This window comes from Schistocerca cancellata, chromosome 5 (assembly GCF_023864275.1).
Source record: "Schistocerca cancellata isolate TAMUIC-IGC-003103 chromosome 5, iqSchCanc2.1, whole genome shotgun sequence".
Lineage (NCBI taxonomy): Eukaryota > Metazoa > Arthropoda > Insecta > Orthoptera > Acrididae > Schistocerca > Schistocerca cancellata.
The window spans coordinates 97,860,675-97,875,820 of NC_064630.1; positions in this window are offsets into that span (position 1 = coordinate 97,860,675).

Genomic DNA, 15,146 nt, shown 5'->3' on the forward strand with positions numbered 1-15,146 from the left:
TAAGCAATTCAACCTCCGTATGTGAATAGAACAGGAAAAAGTTCTGGTAACTACAGTTCGCGTCATGTAGGAAGGATGCCCTGTTTTCAGCCGGTTTGTAAATCCCCCTTAGTTAACGGCTAGCTGCCAATAACATTTACTCTCTCTCCGAGTGGCTAGCTGTGAGTTACCACTAGACTGCGAAAGTCTCTCTGCTGCATAATGCATTTGCCCGAATCTCGTGGTCGTGTGGTAGCGTTCTCGCTTCCCACGCCCGGGTTCCCGGGTTCGATTCCCGGCGGGGTCAGGGATTTTCTCTGCCTCGTGATGGCTGAGTGTTGTGTGCTGTCCTTAGGTTTGTTAGGTTTAAGTAGTTCTAAGTTCTAGGGGACTGATGACCATAGATGTTAAGTCCCATAGTGCTCAGAGCCATTTGAACCATTTTTTTGCATATTGCACTGTTTCCGCACTTCGCGACAATGCACTTTCATTTCACAGAGCGACCGAACAATCCATTCAGATATCGATGTTTTTTTTTTTTTTTTTTTTTTTTTTTTTTTTTTTTTTTTTTTGTGTAGCAGTTTAGCTGTCCACAGGTAAGGATGCCGGACATTTTCCACGCCGGACATTCGCCACGCCGGACATTTGCCACACTTGCCCCTTCGCCAGGTAGCTTGAGTAGCGATCCCTCAGGTACGGGACGCCCTTCCCCGCACTACCTCTGTCCGCTTTCAAACCGCCGTCTCCACATCTTACTCGATACAACCAGTACGTAAGGGACCTTCTTCTTCGACATCTTGGCCAAATACAGAGCTTCTTTTCCGAAATCGAAATAGTTATAACTTTTTGGAAACGAAAGCAATACCGACGATTATGTCAGTATGTAATTAGTTCTGCCAAGTATAAATATAGATTCCTCTGTCTGTACGGTAGCTTCCTTTCACGCTTACTGATTGAGATAGAAACAGTCCATCAGCATGGGAGCAACAAGAAAGGAACGATGAAACGAGAATGCAAATGTACGCTAATCATTTCTTTTTTATCACTGCATTTGTGCCTACTTTAATTACTACAAGTGCATATCCAAAAGAAAATAGGGAAAGAATAAATGGGTTTGTGAATGTTTGAAAGGAAGAACGACTTACTCCACATTAATTTACTCTCTAAAAACGTTAGTTACTAAAGTGTAGCGGGACAATGTTCAAAAAATAACTGAAAACACATTCACTAAATAGAGATAAGAACATCTATGACTGACATGTCATCTAAAGTCAACTTACAATTTTAAAATGTTGGGAATAAGGAAATGAAGTAATACAGAATGCTACGCTTGTAACGTACGTTGTTGTTCTACATTGTTTAGTTCTGGTATTTACAGGGTCACAGAGAAAGCATCTTAGGTTCTGGAGGGAAAAGCCGTAATTGTAATTATCTGCACTACAACAGAAACAAGGCCAACTTAAGGAAAAGCTCACAATCGACTTTGAAGCAGATAGTGACTTAGTATGGGCAGAGGTTATATTCGACAACCGGAATAAATTAATAACTGGCTCCTTTTACCGACCCCCTGCCTCAGATGAAACAGTTGCTGAACAGTTCAAAGAAAAGAAAACTTGAGTCTCATCACAAATAGGTACCCTACTCATACAATTATAGTTGGCAGATACTTCAATCTACCTTCCGCATGTTGACAAAAATACATTTTCACACCCTATTGTAAATAGAAAACAACTTCCGTAATTGTTCTAAATGCTTTTCTTAAAATTATTTTTAACGATTAGTTGACGAGGCCATTCAAATCGTAAGTGGTTACGAAAACACACTTGACCTCTTAGCCACAAATAATCCTGAGCATCACGACGGATACAGGGATTAGTGAACACGCAGTCGTAGAGAGGCTCACTTCCGTAACAAAGAAATTCACCAAAACTAAACGCGAAATATATCTATTTATAAAAGCAGCTAAAACTTCGGGTAACGTCTATCTAAGAGATAGTCTCCAATCATTCCAAACTATGTAAATGAAGACCATATGTAGCTTAAGTTCAAAGAAATAGTTTCAACAGCACTCGGGATATTCATACCAAATAAATTAATAAGAGACGGAACTGATCCCCCATGGTACACACAACACGACAGAAAGCTGTTGCAGGAGCACCGCAAAAGGCACGTATAATTTAGACTAACGCAAAATCTCCAAGATTGGTGAAGTTTTACTGAGGCTCGAAATTTGGTGCGGATATCAATGCCAGATGCATTTAATAGTTTCCACAACGAAACTCGCTCTAGAAATGTGGCGGAAAATCCAAAGAGATACTGGTCCCATGTTAAGTAAACCAGCGGAAAGGCTCAGTAAGTACCTTTACTGCGCGACAGCGACGGTAGTTCTACTGATGACACTACCACTAAAGTGGAGTTAGTAAATGCATTTTCCGAAATTCCTCCAACAAAGAAGACGAAGTAAATATTCCATAATTCGAAATGAGAACAGCTGCAAACATAATTTAGAAGTAGGTATCCCTGGTGTTGCACAGCAACTGAAATTACACTGTCAGCGATAAAGGAAATGATCAAATATCTTTTCAAAAAGTCTCTAATGTATAAGAAAAGTAGGTCTAATACATTTGTTTCTTATGTTCTTTGGTAACAATTAATTTTCAATAGTAAGCTCCTTGCTTTTACTGACCTATTAAAAGATAATCAACAATTTAGTAAGAAATTTTAATTTTTAAAGGACTCTATCTAAATGTACTTACGTAGATTTACATCTACTATAAATGTTTTCAGCGAAACCTAAATAAAAAATATTTGAGGTGCCAAAATTGTCATCCTTAGCATCAGATCAGTTTTGGGATGTCAATTTTAGGTGCAAAAAATGGTTCAAATGTCTCTGAGCACTATGCGACTTAACTTCTGAGATCATCAGTCGCCTAGAACTTAGAACTAATTAAACCTAACTAACCTAAGGACATCACACACATCCATGCCCGAGGCAAGATTCGAACCTGCGACCGCAGCGGTCGCTCGGTTCCAGACTGTAGAGCCTAGAACTGCACGGCCACTCCGGCTGGCTTTTAGGTGCAATTCAAAGGTTCAGTTCCCATTTTCTTTTACGAAAGCGCATACTGTCACTTTAACAAACCATGATATTTTAGGTGATAGTTGCGATTCTGAAGCTTCAGAAAATTATTTTAGAACTCACAATTATTTAATAGTATGGCCATAATATTGGAAGGTAGAAATAAGTTAACGTGACAACAATAGGGATGCTTTTGTGAGGCTTGAAACACTTTTTAATTTTTACATTAAAGGCTGATTCGCATCACACTTTGCACAAACTTTGGACCGTGAAAATGATAAATGACCATGTATCATTCTGGCGTGTGCAAAATCAGCCTAAACACGCTGAACTAATGTACACTCTATTTACAATCACAATTTAATATTAGCTCCGATAATGCTGCTTGAATGTTTTAATAATTTTATCTCAGTAACCTGCGAGAACTCAGTGGTCTTCATAGTTTTTAATACATTATTTTTAACGTATTTTAGTCCAGTTTCTGAATATAGGCAATGGCTTTCAAGCAAGGCCTAATGTTGCCAGTATCTTCATAATTCTTTACGATTCGAGATCCTGTTGTCCAGGTTCAAGCACTTCTTCTTCCTCTTCTTACCTTCAAGATTCATTTCCAATTTCATGTACATGCAGTTTGTGAGCTCTGCTTCCTTTTTCAAGCACTCCACCAAATAGTTGATTTTAGGGTGAGGGTTTCCAATAATATTATTTATTTTGTTGTACCACCCTTCAACAGCATTCGTCGTTTGGTGCCTTTTTCCGTAACAGTCCCACATTTCTATTGCGATATCCTCATTCTCAAGCCAGTTATCCACAAAGTAGTCAAAAAACTGAGAGAACCTTCCGTTATCAGGAGCTTCTGCATGAATCTCAATCCATCCATTACTTACTTCCTCCGGTTTTACAACTGCCAGCGCTGCACACATGCTGACGTGAAGTCTTAAATCCTCGTTCTAGCAGTACTCCTCAGTTAGACCGAGAACTCGAATTCTTCTCCATAAATTCTTCTTCATATGCAAATAGAATCTATTTATTTCAGTTGTGGGAAAAACTTGACGAATGGCCGATATCGCAGCTGCCTCAAAGTCCACCTTTACTTGTTTAGGACACCACTCAGAGACTGCCTGTTTTATCAGACGAAACAGATGAACATATGTGTCTTTCTTCTTATTAGGGAGCAGTGCAAATACAGTAGGAAGAATGTTTGTTTCTTTAATCGGGCCTCCTAAGTCTACGTGTATGGTGTGGTTCTGTGCAAACTGCTTGCTGCATCTCTTAAATGTTCCATCCATAAAAAAATGGGAACACGTTTTTAAACTTTCTTTTCCTTTGCTTCCACTAAAAGTCATTATTCTCACCTCTAATCTATCGTCTTCCAGAAGAAAACTACTGCCATCTCCCATTTTTATAGATCTTCAACATGAAGATCAATTTCATAAGAGTTCTTAGGCTCTTGTTGGTCCCCCACTCTTGACTCCATCGACGGTGCATGGTTCTCTTCATAGATTCTGAATTAGGCATCACTGTAACAAAGTCGTAAACTTTATTATGTAGATTTCCCATTTCATCCGCGTATATCTCCGATAACTGTGTAGTTTCTTCTCAAGGCCTTCTGTTCGCTCTTTCCACTTGCTTTCTCACTTCCAGAGCCACATCGTCAGGTGGTCCACAGAGATGTTCTAATAGGTTCAACACTTCTCCGTTCTTCGAAAGCAGCTTTCCCTTGCTTTTCGGCGTAAGCACATCCATGTAACAACACCTTCTTTAGATTCCCTCTGTTTAAGATACGCGTAGCCTTTATAATGAGCAGGAGGCCTGCCCTTGTTCGTTGTAATAACTTCCATCCTGATGGTCACGTTAGGAGCTTCGAAAGCAAACTGGGCGGGCGGGTGAGGATATGAGGAGGAGGAGGAGGGGGGGGACAAGGGACCGAACCCTTCGAAGCAGGTAAAACCGTGGCAAATGTCGGGCGTGGCAAATGTCCGGCGTGGCAACTGTCCGGACACCATCTGTAAACGTGTGAGCGTGATTTTCAAATAAATATGTCAGGTGACAGCAATAAATGTGGAGGGCTTCACAAGCAGGCGAGTGGGGTCTTAACTTCTTCAAACGTGAATCCGAAAGTGGGGCTCCTGTTTTTGATAGCCTGGAGACACAAGAACGAACTGGAGAAGCTTGAGTCAGCGTAAACGAAAGTGTCAAAACTGTAGGGATATCAGGAAAATTTGGTTTTGTGTCGCCTGGAAAGCATCTAAATCGCAAGTAACCTGTAACACAAATCGGTGGTTTCGATAACGATATTTTACAAAACCCTGTGCTTGAAATGTATATAAGTAGTGAATACTTGTCATCACAAAAACTTGTTACAATTATGCAAGAGAAAATTGGCTTCAAAGATAGCGCTTCGTCAATGCAAAGAATTTTAAAAGGCATTTGTTTTCAAATAGATTGGGAAGAGAGTTTTTAATTCAAAGAAGTGACATAGGTACAGCACGAACCACATCCGTAATAATCATGTACGATACAAGGTAATTCAGATGTGTGTTACCTTATTGAAACATGGGTGAATCGGAATCATGCCATGATTAACTGCTGGAAAATGAGTAATGTTGACTGTTTTAAAGTTACCATAGGAAAAGGTTCTCGGATAATTACTCTGCATGTTGGCTGTTCTGATTTTGTTACGGATAGTAAACTTTTATTTAGATGTAAGAAAAATAGCTGTGACTACCATTCGGAAATGAACGCTGCAGTTTCAATTTTTGCTATACCTTGCTTCGAAGTCGGTCATTGTAATTACCATGCCAGTTATCATTCAGCTGTTGCAGAGAAAACAGCAATTACAAACACCAGGAAAGTGGGTGTTGTGCTCTGCCTTAAAAATAAAAGTCTTAATAGCAGTATAAGCCACACTCGCGGCGATCTCTTGCACCCCGGTAATTTGCACAAGTCGCGCGACAGAAAGTACAAATTTGACTTCCTTGCATGTGATTGTAGTCACACAGTTTTGTGTTCACTCATGTATCACTGTCGTATAATCCGAGAGAATTAATTTGGGCAAGGCTATGTTGGGCACGGAGGGGGGGGGGGGGGGGTAGAGGAACAAGGCATTCAAGATAACACACACGCAGTCGCTTGTGAATGCAAAAATACACAACACACTCTGTGCGGAACGCTGAAAAGCTTCAGAAAGCAGCCTTTGCTAGAGAGGTGAAGATGGTTATAAATTTCCAGTAGATGATTTGGACATAGCAGAGACGATGGAACAAAGTAAAGTAAAAATATTTCTGTTTTTAAAAGTTCATGGTTTAAAAAATGTTTTCGTCAACATACCAATTGCATACATAGGACATGAGAACTTCCTAGCCTTTATTTGTTACGAATTCGTATCACATGAAGCACCCAGACTATAGTGTTCAATATACTGCCCTAGGAAAGATTAATCTTTTCCCAGCGTATTGTACTCTCTAATTACTAGCGGGTATGTGACCGGATAAATTTGTCAAAAATTATGATGTTTTAGCAAATAAACCCCTGCAATCTTGGAAAAATACCTCAAGCTGACAGGGACCTGTCGTGATATCCATGGTTTCCAGTGTTGTCGCCAGCCGTTGTGGCCGAGCGGTTCTAGGCGCTTCAGTCTGGAGCCGCTCGACCGCTACGGTCGCAGGTTCGAATCCTGCCTCATGGATGTGTGTGATGTCCTTAGGTTGGTTAGGTTTAAGTAGTTCTAAGTTCTAGGTGACTGATGACCTCAGAAGTCCCATAGTGCTCAGAGCCATTTGAACCATTTGTCAAACACACACACACACACACACACACACACACACATACTCACATTACACACATTTTAAAAAATTATATAGAGTGCAGTCCGCCGCTCGTGGTATCGCGGTAGCGTTCTCGCTTCAAGAGCGTTCTCGCTTCCGGGTTCGATTCGGTTCGATTTTCACCTGCCCCGAGATGACTAGGTGTTGTTGTGTCGTCTTCATCATAATCATTAATCCCCATTACAGTCGGAGGAAGACAACGGCAAACCAGCTCCATTAGGACCCTGCCTAGTACGGCGGTGCGGGTCTCCCACACCGTTCCCCTACGCTCTGTCAAGAAGCATGGGACTTCATTTCCATTTCATATGGAGTGCAAGCAGCTATAATATTATCGGACTGGGTCTCAGGTTAATTTTCTTGTTTAATTTATAATACAGTCCAAAACGCAACAAATGACGACTATAGCTACAAGTTCCGATGATATTGTCGTTAGCTAGTCGTCAGTTTGAGAAAAATTGTTCCTGACGTCTCCACAAAGCTACGACAGTTGTTCTCACCTTCCGACGTCACGAGGACTGTAGCTGTGGAGCAGTGGACGCAACGTGAAGACGCGAAGTAAAATTTCTCCTACGTAGACGATTGATAGAAATCAGTTTTAGAATTTATTATTCCCCTCATAGATTTGAACGTATAATACGATGTACTACAGGTAAATGACCCTGATTGTTATCCACAACAGCACAGTTCGGTAACGCAGACTTTGTTTACCCGCTCTCTGTCGCCACCCAGGTGCAGACTTCGTCCCCTTCATGCTTCCCTATCGCTCCACCTCCACGCACGGAAGCCCCTTCGTGCATGACGTGGCCTGTAGAACAGTGGGACGTACCCAATGCTCTGCACTTCACAGTGGCTCGCAGAATATGTAGATCTAGATTTATGTTAATTTAGAATGAAATATATCACCTATTGTAAATAAAGAATGATATTGAAAATAAAGATCCAGATCATGGTAACCTCTGTGAGTGAATCCAAGTCTTCTGCAAAAAAACACCACAAAACATCACAGAACGACTTGTCTTAACAGTAACCTCCTCACACTGTGAAATAGACGCCTCACTGCACTCGAGTGCATCGTCCACTGACGAAGTGAAGACTTACACTACTGGCCATTAAATTTGCTACACCAAGAAGAAATGCAGATGATAAACGGGTATTCATGGGACAAATGTATTATACTAGAACTCACATGTGATTACATTTTCAAGCAATTTGGGTGCATAGATCCTGAGAAATCAGTACCCAGAACAACCACCTCTGGCCATAATAACGGCCTTGATACACCTGGGTATTGAGTCAAACAGAGCTTGGATGGCGTATACAGGTACAGCTGCCCATGCAACTTCAAAATGATACCACAGTTCATCAAGAGTAGTGACTGGCGTATTGTGGCGAGCCAGTTGCTCGGCCACCATTGACCAGACGTTTTCAATTGGTGAGAGATCTGAAGAATGTGCTAGCCAGGGCAGCAGTCGAACATTTTCTGTATCCAGAAAGGCCCGCACAGGACCTGCAACATGCGGTCGTGCATTATCCTGCTGAAATGTGGGGTTTAGCAGGGATCTAATGAAGGGTAGAGCCACGGGTCGTAACACATCTGAAATGTAACGTCCACTGTTCAAAGTGCCGTCAATGTGAACAAGAGGTGACCGAGACGTTATCCAATGGCACCCCGTACCATCACGCCGGGCGATACGCCAATATGGCGATTATGAATACACGCTTCCAACATGCGTCCACCGCGGTGTCGCCAAACACGGATGCGACCATCATGATGCTGTAAACAGAACCTGGATTCATCCGAAAAAATGACTTTTTGCCATTCGTGCACCCAGGTTCGTCATTGAGTACACCATAGCAGGCGCTCCTGTCTGTGATGCAGCGTCAAGAGTAACCGCAGCCATGGTCTCCGAGCTGATAGTCCATGCTGCTGCAAACGCCGTCGAACTGTTTGGCAGATGGTTGTTGTCCTCCAAACGTCCCTATCTGTTGACTCAGCGATCGAGACGTGGCTGCACGATCCGTTACAGCCATGAAGATAAGATGCCTGTCATCTCGACTGCTAGTGATACGAGGCCGTTGGCATCCAGCACGGCGTTCCGTATCACCCTCCTGAACCCACCGATTCCATGTTCTGCTAACAGTCATTGGATCTCGACCAACGCGAGCAGCAATGTCGCGATACTATAAACCGCAATCGCAATAGGCTACAATCCGACCTTTATCAAAGTCGGAAACGTGATGGTACGCATTTCTGCTCCTCACACGAGGCATCACAACAACGTTTGACGAGGCAACGCCGGTCAACTGCTGTTTGTGTATGAGAAATCGGTTGGAAACTTTCCTCATGTCAGCACGTTGCAGGTGTCGCCACTGGCGCCAACCTTGTGTGAATGCTCTGAAAAGCTAATCATTTGCATATCACAGCGTCACCTTCCCGTTGGTGAAATTTCGCGTCTGCAGAACGTCATCTTCGTGGTGTAGCAATTTTTATGGCCAGTAGTGTATATTTCAATGTGAGCAATGGCCTTTTGTAAGATACCCAACTGCGAATATCCATTTCACACAGTTTCCTTCGGAATGTTCTTTCGGTAACAGCTTAAGGTGGGCCTGTGTTTCCTGACAGCAGCACTTGCTGTTTGGTTGGACACTAATATTGTCACTGACAATGCAATGTGGGGAAGTAAGCCCACGCAGGCATTTTGTATAACGAAACTGTAGACCAGTTGGCCAAGGAAGCTGCTTTATCCAGAGCCTTCTTAGATTTCCAGTTATCGTTTACCCACTTCACACATCAAGTTCAACTGAAGTCAGCAGCCAATGGGATGAGGAAACGGAGGCGTCATCCGTAAATAAAGGAAAATATTGTAGCTGTATACGCCAAACATACTTACCCTGGTGTCACAACATGTCTGCATTTCTACAATCACGGCGATGAATTTTAATCACTGCAGCTTTCCTTCTCAATTATTTCGTCTACAACTTAAGAATTCTGACACTTGTGACTGCAACATCTCAGATGTGACGGACGTCAGTCATTTAATCTTCGCCTACCCGAAGTACGATCAAGATAGTGAACAATTCCTGTCAGAACTTAGCAAGCTCAGAATTCCATTCCCAACAAGCGTTATAATTCTTCTAATAAAGGCCAATATGGCAGGCTTCGATGTCTGACGAGATTATTTTAGTGAGCAATTCTTACTCCAGTATTTAGAAATTAAGATTTTCTTTGTTTACCTATCACTTTTATGCGAGCTAGCCGGCCGCGGTGGCCGTGCGGTTCTGGCGCTGCAGTCCGGAACCGCGAGGCTGCTACGGTCGCAGGTTCGAATCCTGCCTCGGGCATGGGTGTGTGTGATGTCCTTACGTTAGTTAGGTTTAAGTAGTTCTACGTTCTAGGGGACTTATGACCTAAGATGTTGAGTCCCATAGTGCTCAGAGCCATTTCCATTTTTATGCGAGCTGAACTGTACTTTAGAAGATTTCTGATTTATTTTAGGTGTTCAGGAAAAGTGATGCGAACTATACATTTTCATTGGATGTGTCATATTCTGTATATATAAGCCAAGCATTTTTCAAACGGTAGTTTTCGACAGTCAGTACGTTACGCCACAGAGGTTCTCAGTACAGACACTAAGGTCTTTGATTCTTAGCCGTACTGTCGTTGCAGTGAGCATAAAGTAAGAGGAGCTAGGGAGGGAGTCGGGAGTTCGCTACCGTACTAAGCAATCTTGAAGTAGCTTTCAGAGTACATCTACATCTACATCTACATGGATACTCTGAAAATCACATTTAAGTTCCTGGCAGAAGGTTCATCGAACCACCTTCACAATTCTCTGTTATTCCAAAGTCGTATAGCGCGCGGAAAGTACGAACACCTATATCTTTCCGTACGAGTACTGATTTCCCTTATTTTATCGTGGTGGTCGTTTCTCCCTAGGTAGGTCGGTGTCAAAAATTACAGAGAGAATAGCACTGACAATGCTGAATTTTCGTATGTGATTTGGTAAAAATGAATTGGCCGAATTAAGATTATGTGGTAAAGCTGCATTGTTTGCTTGTGCGTAATTGTGATGTGTTTGGAAAACGGCAAGTTATAGTGGAATTTTTTGTTTATTGGTTCGGGATGGTTAGCTAATCACTTGGCAGAGTAATATTTGTTACAAATAAATTTTTATGAGGATAGCTGTGGTAATTAGACGATGAGTTTCAGTTTTTCCAATAGAGTTTTTTAAAATTGTGTTCCCATTTAATTATCAGATTGTAGCACCGTCTCCACACGAAAAAATTTTCATATTTTCTGATTATGTGTGTCACAGCACTGCACTGAGCGTAACAAAGCTGCACGAAACGAAAGCTTGATGTTTTTATAATAGCTGCACGTCCTTGAATTGCACTGCCCAAGCCTTTTCTTTTATTTATCTAGCTTGCTGCTGCGCTGTATATTTTATGTTTATCACTTCGAGTAGTACGAAGTTTGCATACTGACAGGTAAGTCACACTAAAATTAGTTATGGCCGGTTTCAATTACAGTCAGAACATACTGAGATCATTCATTTAGGATTTGTATTTCTAATTTTATTTCAGGTTCAGTTAGGTAGGAATTCAATTCAGATTCCATTTCATACGCAGATAGCTTCGTTCCTACAGAGAAGTGTTACGTTGGCATATGCATTATCTAGTGCTTCAAATTTTATTTAGTCACGTTTTAGTACATAAAGTCACAGGACATTTTTAGAGAAACATTTTGTTCATTCACTCTTTCAAAATTCCATTAGTAATTAATGTGAGATTTATATTCTGTTAGTTTCTGTGTTGGAACTGCAAGTCACTATTGTGGCCTTGTAGCACTGCTCACTCCTGCACAATACGTAGTTCCACAGGGTAGCTTATTTAATTTACAATTATGGTTTTCTAATTACTTTGACGAATTTAATTAAAATACAGTTAAGTAGTTTAAGTTTGGGTGACTAGCTTATCAGATAGTTTTACAGCGCGTGTATTGTTCAGGGTTATAACGCAGATACACGGGTTGTACAGAATAGCTTCTCAATGTACTCCAGATTCAGTTCACAATATTAAACATAGAAAAGTTACAAATTCGAACTAATAATTTGTCAGAATAGAAATTTATGGATAATGAGGCTTTGAGGAGATATCGTTTCTGAACTGTGCCAAGCGCCGACGAGAGCAGAGATATTTACGGGATTTATAACTAGCGCATTTGGAACAGTAGAATTATTTGAATATATTATATGATTACTACAAACAGTGACCTTTTAATTTTTCGTCGTTACTCCTCGCTCAAAGAAGGAAGAACGGCCGTGTGGAAGTGGATACACCTGATCCCGTCGGATCACCGCAGTTAAGCAGCGGTCAGCCGTGGCCAGTGCTTGGACGGGTGACCGTCCGGGTACGGTGCTTACTGTTGGAAATTTACCCTTCCCCTTCATGGCAGAGAGGATAGGAGACGTGTTCGCGTAAATTTCCTGATTACCAGTCCGTGGATTACATTCCAGACCTCTCCAAAACGTCTCCTGAAATGACGGCATGCGACGAAATTGACGGTGACCTGTCCGTGGGATGGGGACATTAAGCTTAACGGATCCCTGGGTTTCCCTCGAGAAGTGTAGGCTTTGTGGCAGCACCGTGTTAAACCCTTTCCCTCAACTCATCATTTCCGATACGAACACGATACTACACACACACACACACACACACACACACACACACACACACAAACACACACATACATATACAATTACAGTCGTCTACACTTAACAGATAAATTTCCACATATAGCTTTCACACTTCTCAAAGGAGAGTTGCCTGGGGCTGCGAAGGACAGGAAAAATCTTTCCGATTAGGCGTCTGAACCTGCCCTTAAGAGTGTCCCAGTTATTCTGGCCATACTACGATAAAGAGCCAAAGAAACTGGTACATCTGCCTAATATCGTGGAGGGCCCCCGCTAGCACGCAGAAGTGCCGCAACACGACGTGGCATGGACTCGACTAATGTCTGAAGTAGTGCTGGAGAGAGATGACACCACGAATCCTACAGGGCTGTCCACAAATCTGTAAGAGTACGAGGGAGTGGCGATCTCTTCTGAACAACACGTTACAAGGCATCCCAGTTACACTCAGTAATGTTCATGTCTGGGTAGTTTGGTGGCAAGCGGAAGTGTTTAAACTCATAAATGTCTTCCTGGAGCCATTCTGTAGCAATTCTGGACGTGTGGGTGGTCGCATTGTTCTACTGGAATTGCCCAAGTTCATCGGAATGCACATAGGACATGAATCGATACAGATGATCAGACAGGATGCTTACGTACTGTGGGGCGGCGAGTGAGTTGTAAACATAAATTTTTTGCTGTATAAATGTTTGCAATTCAAAATGTTTGAATCAGTTTCAGGCTTTTAAAATGTTGTTAATGCTGTCTTTCGCCGTTCTCAACACTGGCTCTCTATTTACCTTTTAGCACCCAGAAAGTGATTTAATAAAACGTGGAGCCTGTAAAGAGAGTTCCTAGCGCCCACTTCATCTGAGAATACCATTATAGCTGCAGCTTATAGCTCTGAGGAATTAGGAGATCGTTCGGGATTTCTAATCAAAACGATTTTCCAAAATAGTTGAGTATATTCTGAAATTCACTGATAACAAACACAAGTATCCCTACAACCTAACTAACAGAGCAGTTCAGAGTCTAATGCGCTGATGCAACTATAAATGTCCGAATTAAATGTTAAAAGAATGCTCGCCAAGATTTGATGAGAATATTTCATCAAACGCCACGCTATATTAATTGGTAGAATGTCTGTCCCGCGACGGCACGTGAAAATACGACAATACGCAAACTGAAGCTAGATAATGCAAATCATCTCAGAATTAATCCTTTACTTGAAATGCTTTCACGGTTCCGCGTATCTCTAGTAACTTAATACAGCACCCGAGGCTGTTTGTAGCAGTGCTTCCGAGCGAAACGACTCCCGATTACAGCTGACGTGCTATTCAGCGTCTGGAGAGAACTGGGCCTTCCTTCCTCGCGCAGCGCTCTTATATATATAGCCGCGGTGCGGACGGCTAAGAGAACGCCTGTTCAAATCGGCTCTCCCGACTAGCCGCTGGGCTAGTAACGCACCATTTCAAGTTACATAATAATTTATAGCTTCTTTTGCTGATGGCCGATGAAGCTCTTAATTTAAACATGCATTCAGCACGCAGGTAAGTATTGATAATAAAATTTTGACGTGGCTAAGTTAAATATTTTGGGCGAGAGAATTAATTAAATTACACTGCACGCAGCAGATGAGCTCTGAACTGGCCCTTTTGAGATCCGCTATCGCTATAATTTTATAGGTATTGAAAAGAAACTTTTCACATCTTCACAGTCATAGCGGACCTCCAACCCATTTAAATCTAAACATCCTAGCCTTATTTATTAGCCTGCTTAATCTATCTTGCTTCCTTCAGTTTTGAGACGAAAACCAGAAAATCATGAATTTCCACTAAAGTCTTAATCTGTGAAATCCAAAGTACTGTTTTTATTAAATCATTATGAAAGATGAATCTAAATATAAATTTTGAAGTCTCTAGCTCTTTTCTGTTCCGCCAATGATTTTTTCAGAAAAACGTCCAAATTTCAAAAATGGCTGAAGTTATCGAACTGATATTTAACACACATTAATTTAGTATTATTCCTCACATGCTAGAAAAGTTTTAAGTCATTTGCTTGATTTTTAAGGTATTGCGCAACATTTATGACGTCAGAGCTAGTTACAGCAGACTAGCTGGCACACAATGGAAACTGATGTGAATTTATTACAGCGTGAGTAGGCTGCTTCCCTACATCACCCTCTACTTAAATTTTTTGTTTATGAATGTTAATGAATGAAAAAAGAAATTTAATTACAAAAAGGGAAGCAAGAGTACAGTTTAACTCCCTATAAAAAAATCAAAATTGAAATATAAACATGTAGAAACATTAAAGAAAACTGATTACCTACATTAATTGTTTAAATTTTGGGCATGTTCACCACCTTTTAAACAATGTCATTACTCAAAATTTTAAGCAAAGTCAATGAAATATTTTCGCATACATATTGGCTTAGACAAACAAACACATACGAATTCAAAAATTATGAAAATCTTAGATCTATTAAATACATTAAATACATTTTTACATACACAAATTCAAAGAAAATAACATGATACATAAACAGATGATTATCTCTTAGCAGTCTTTTCTAAACCTGAAAGAGAAGTT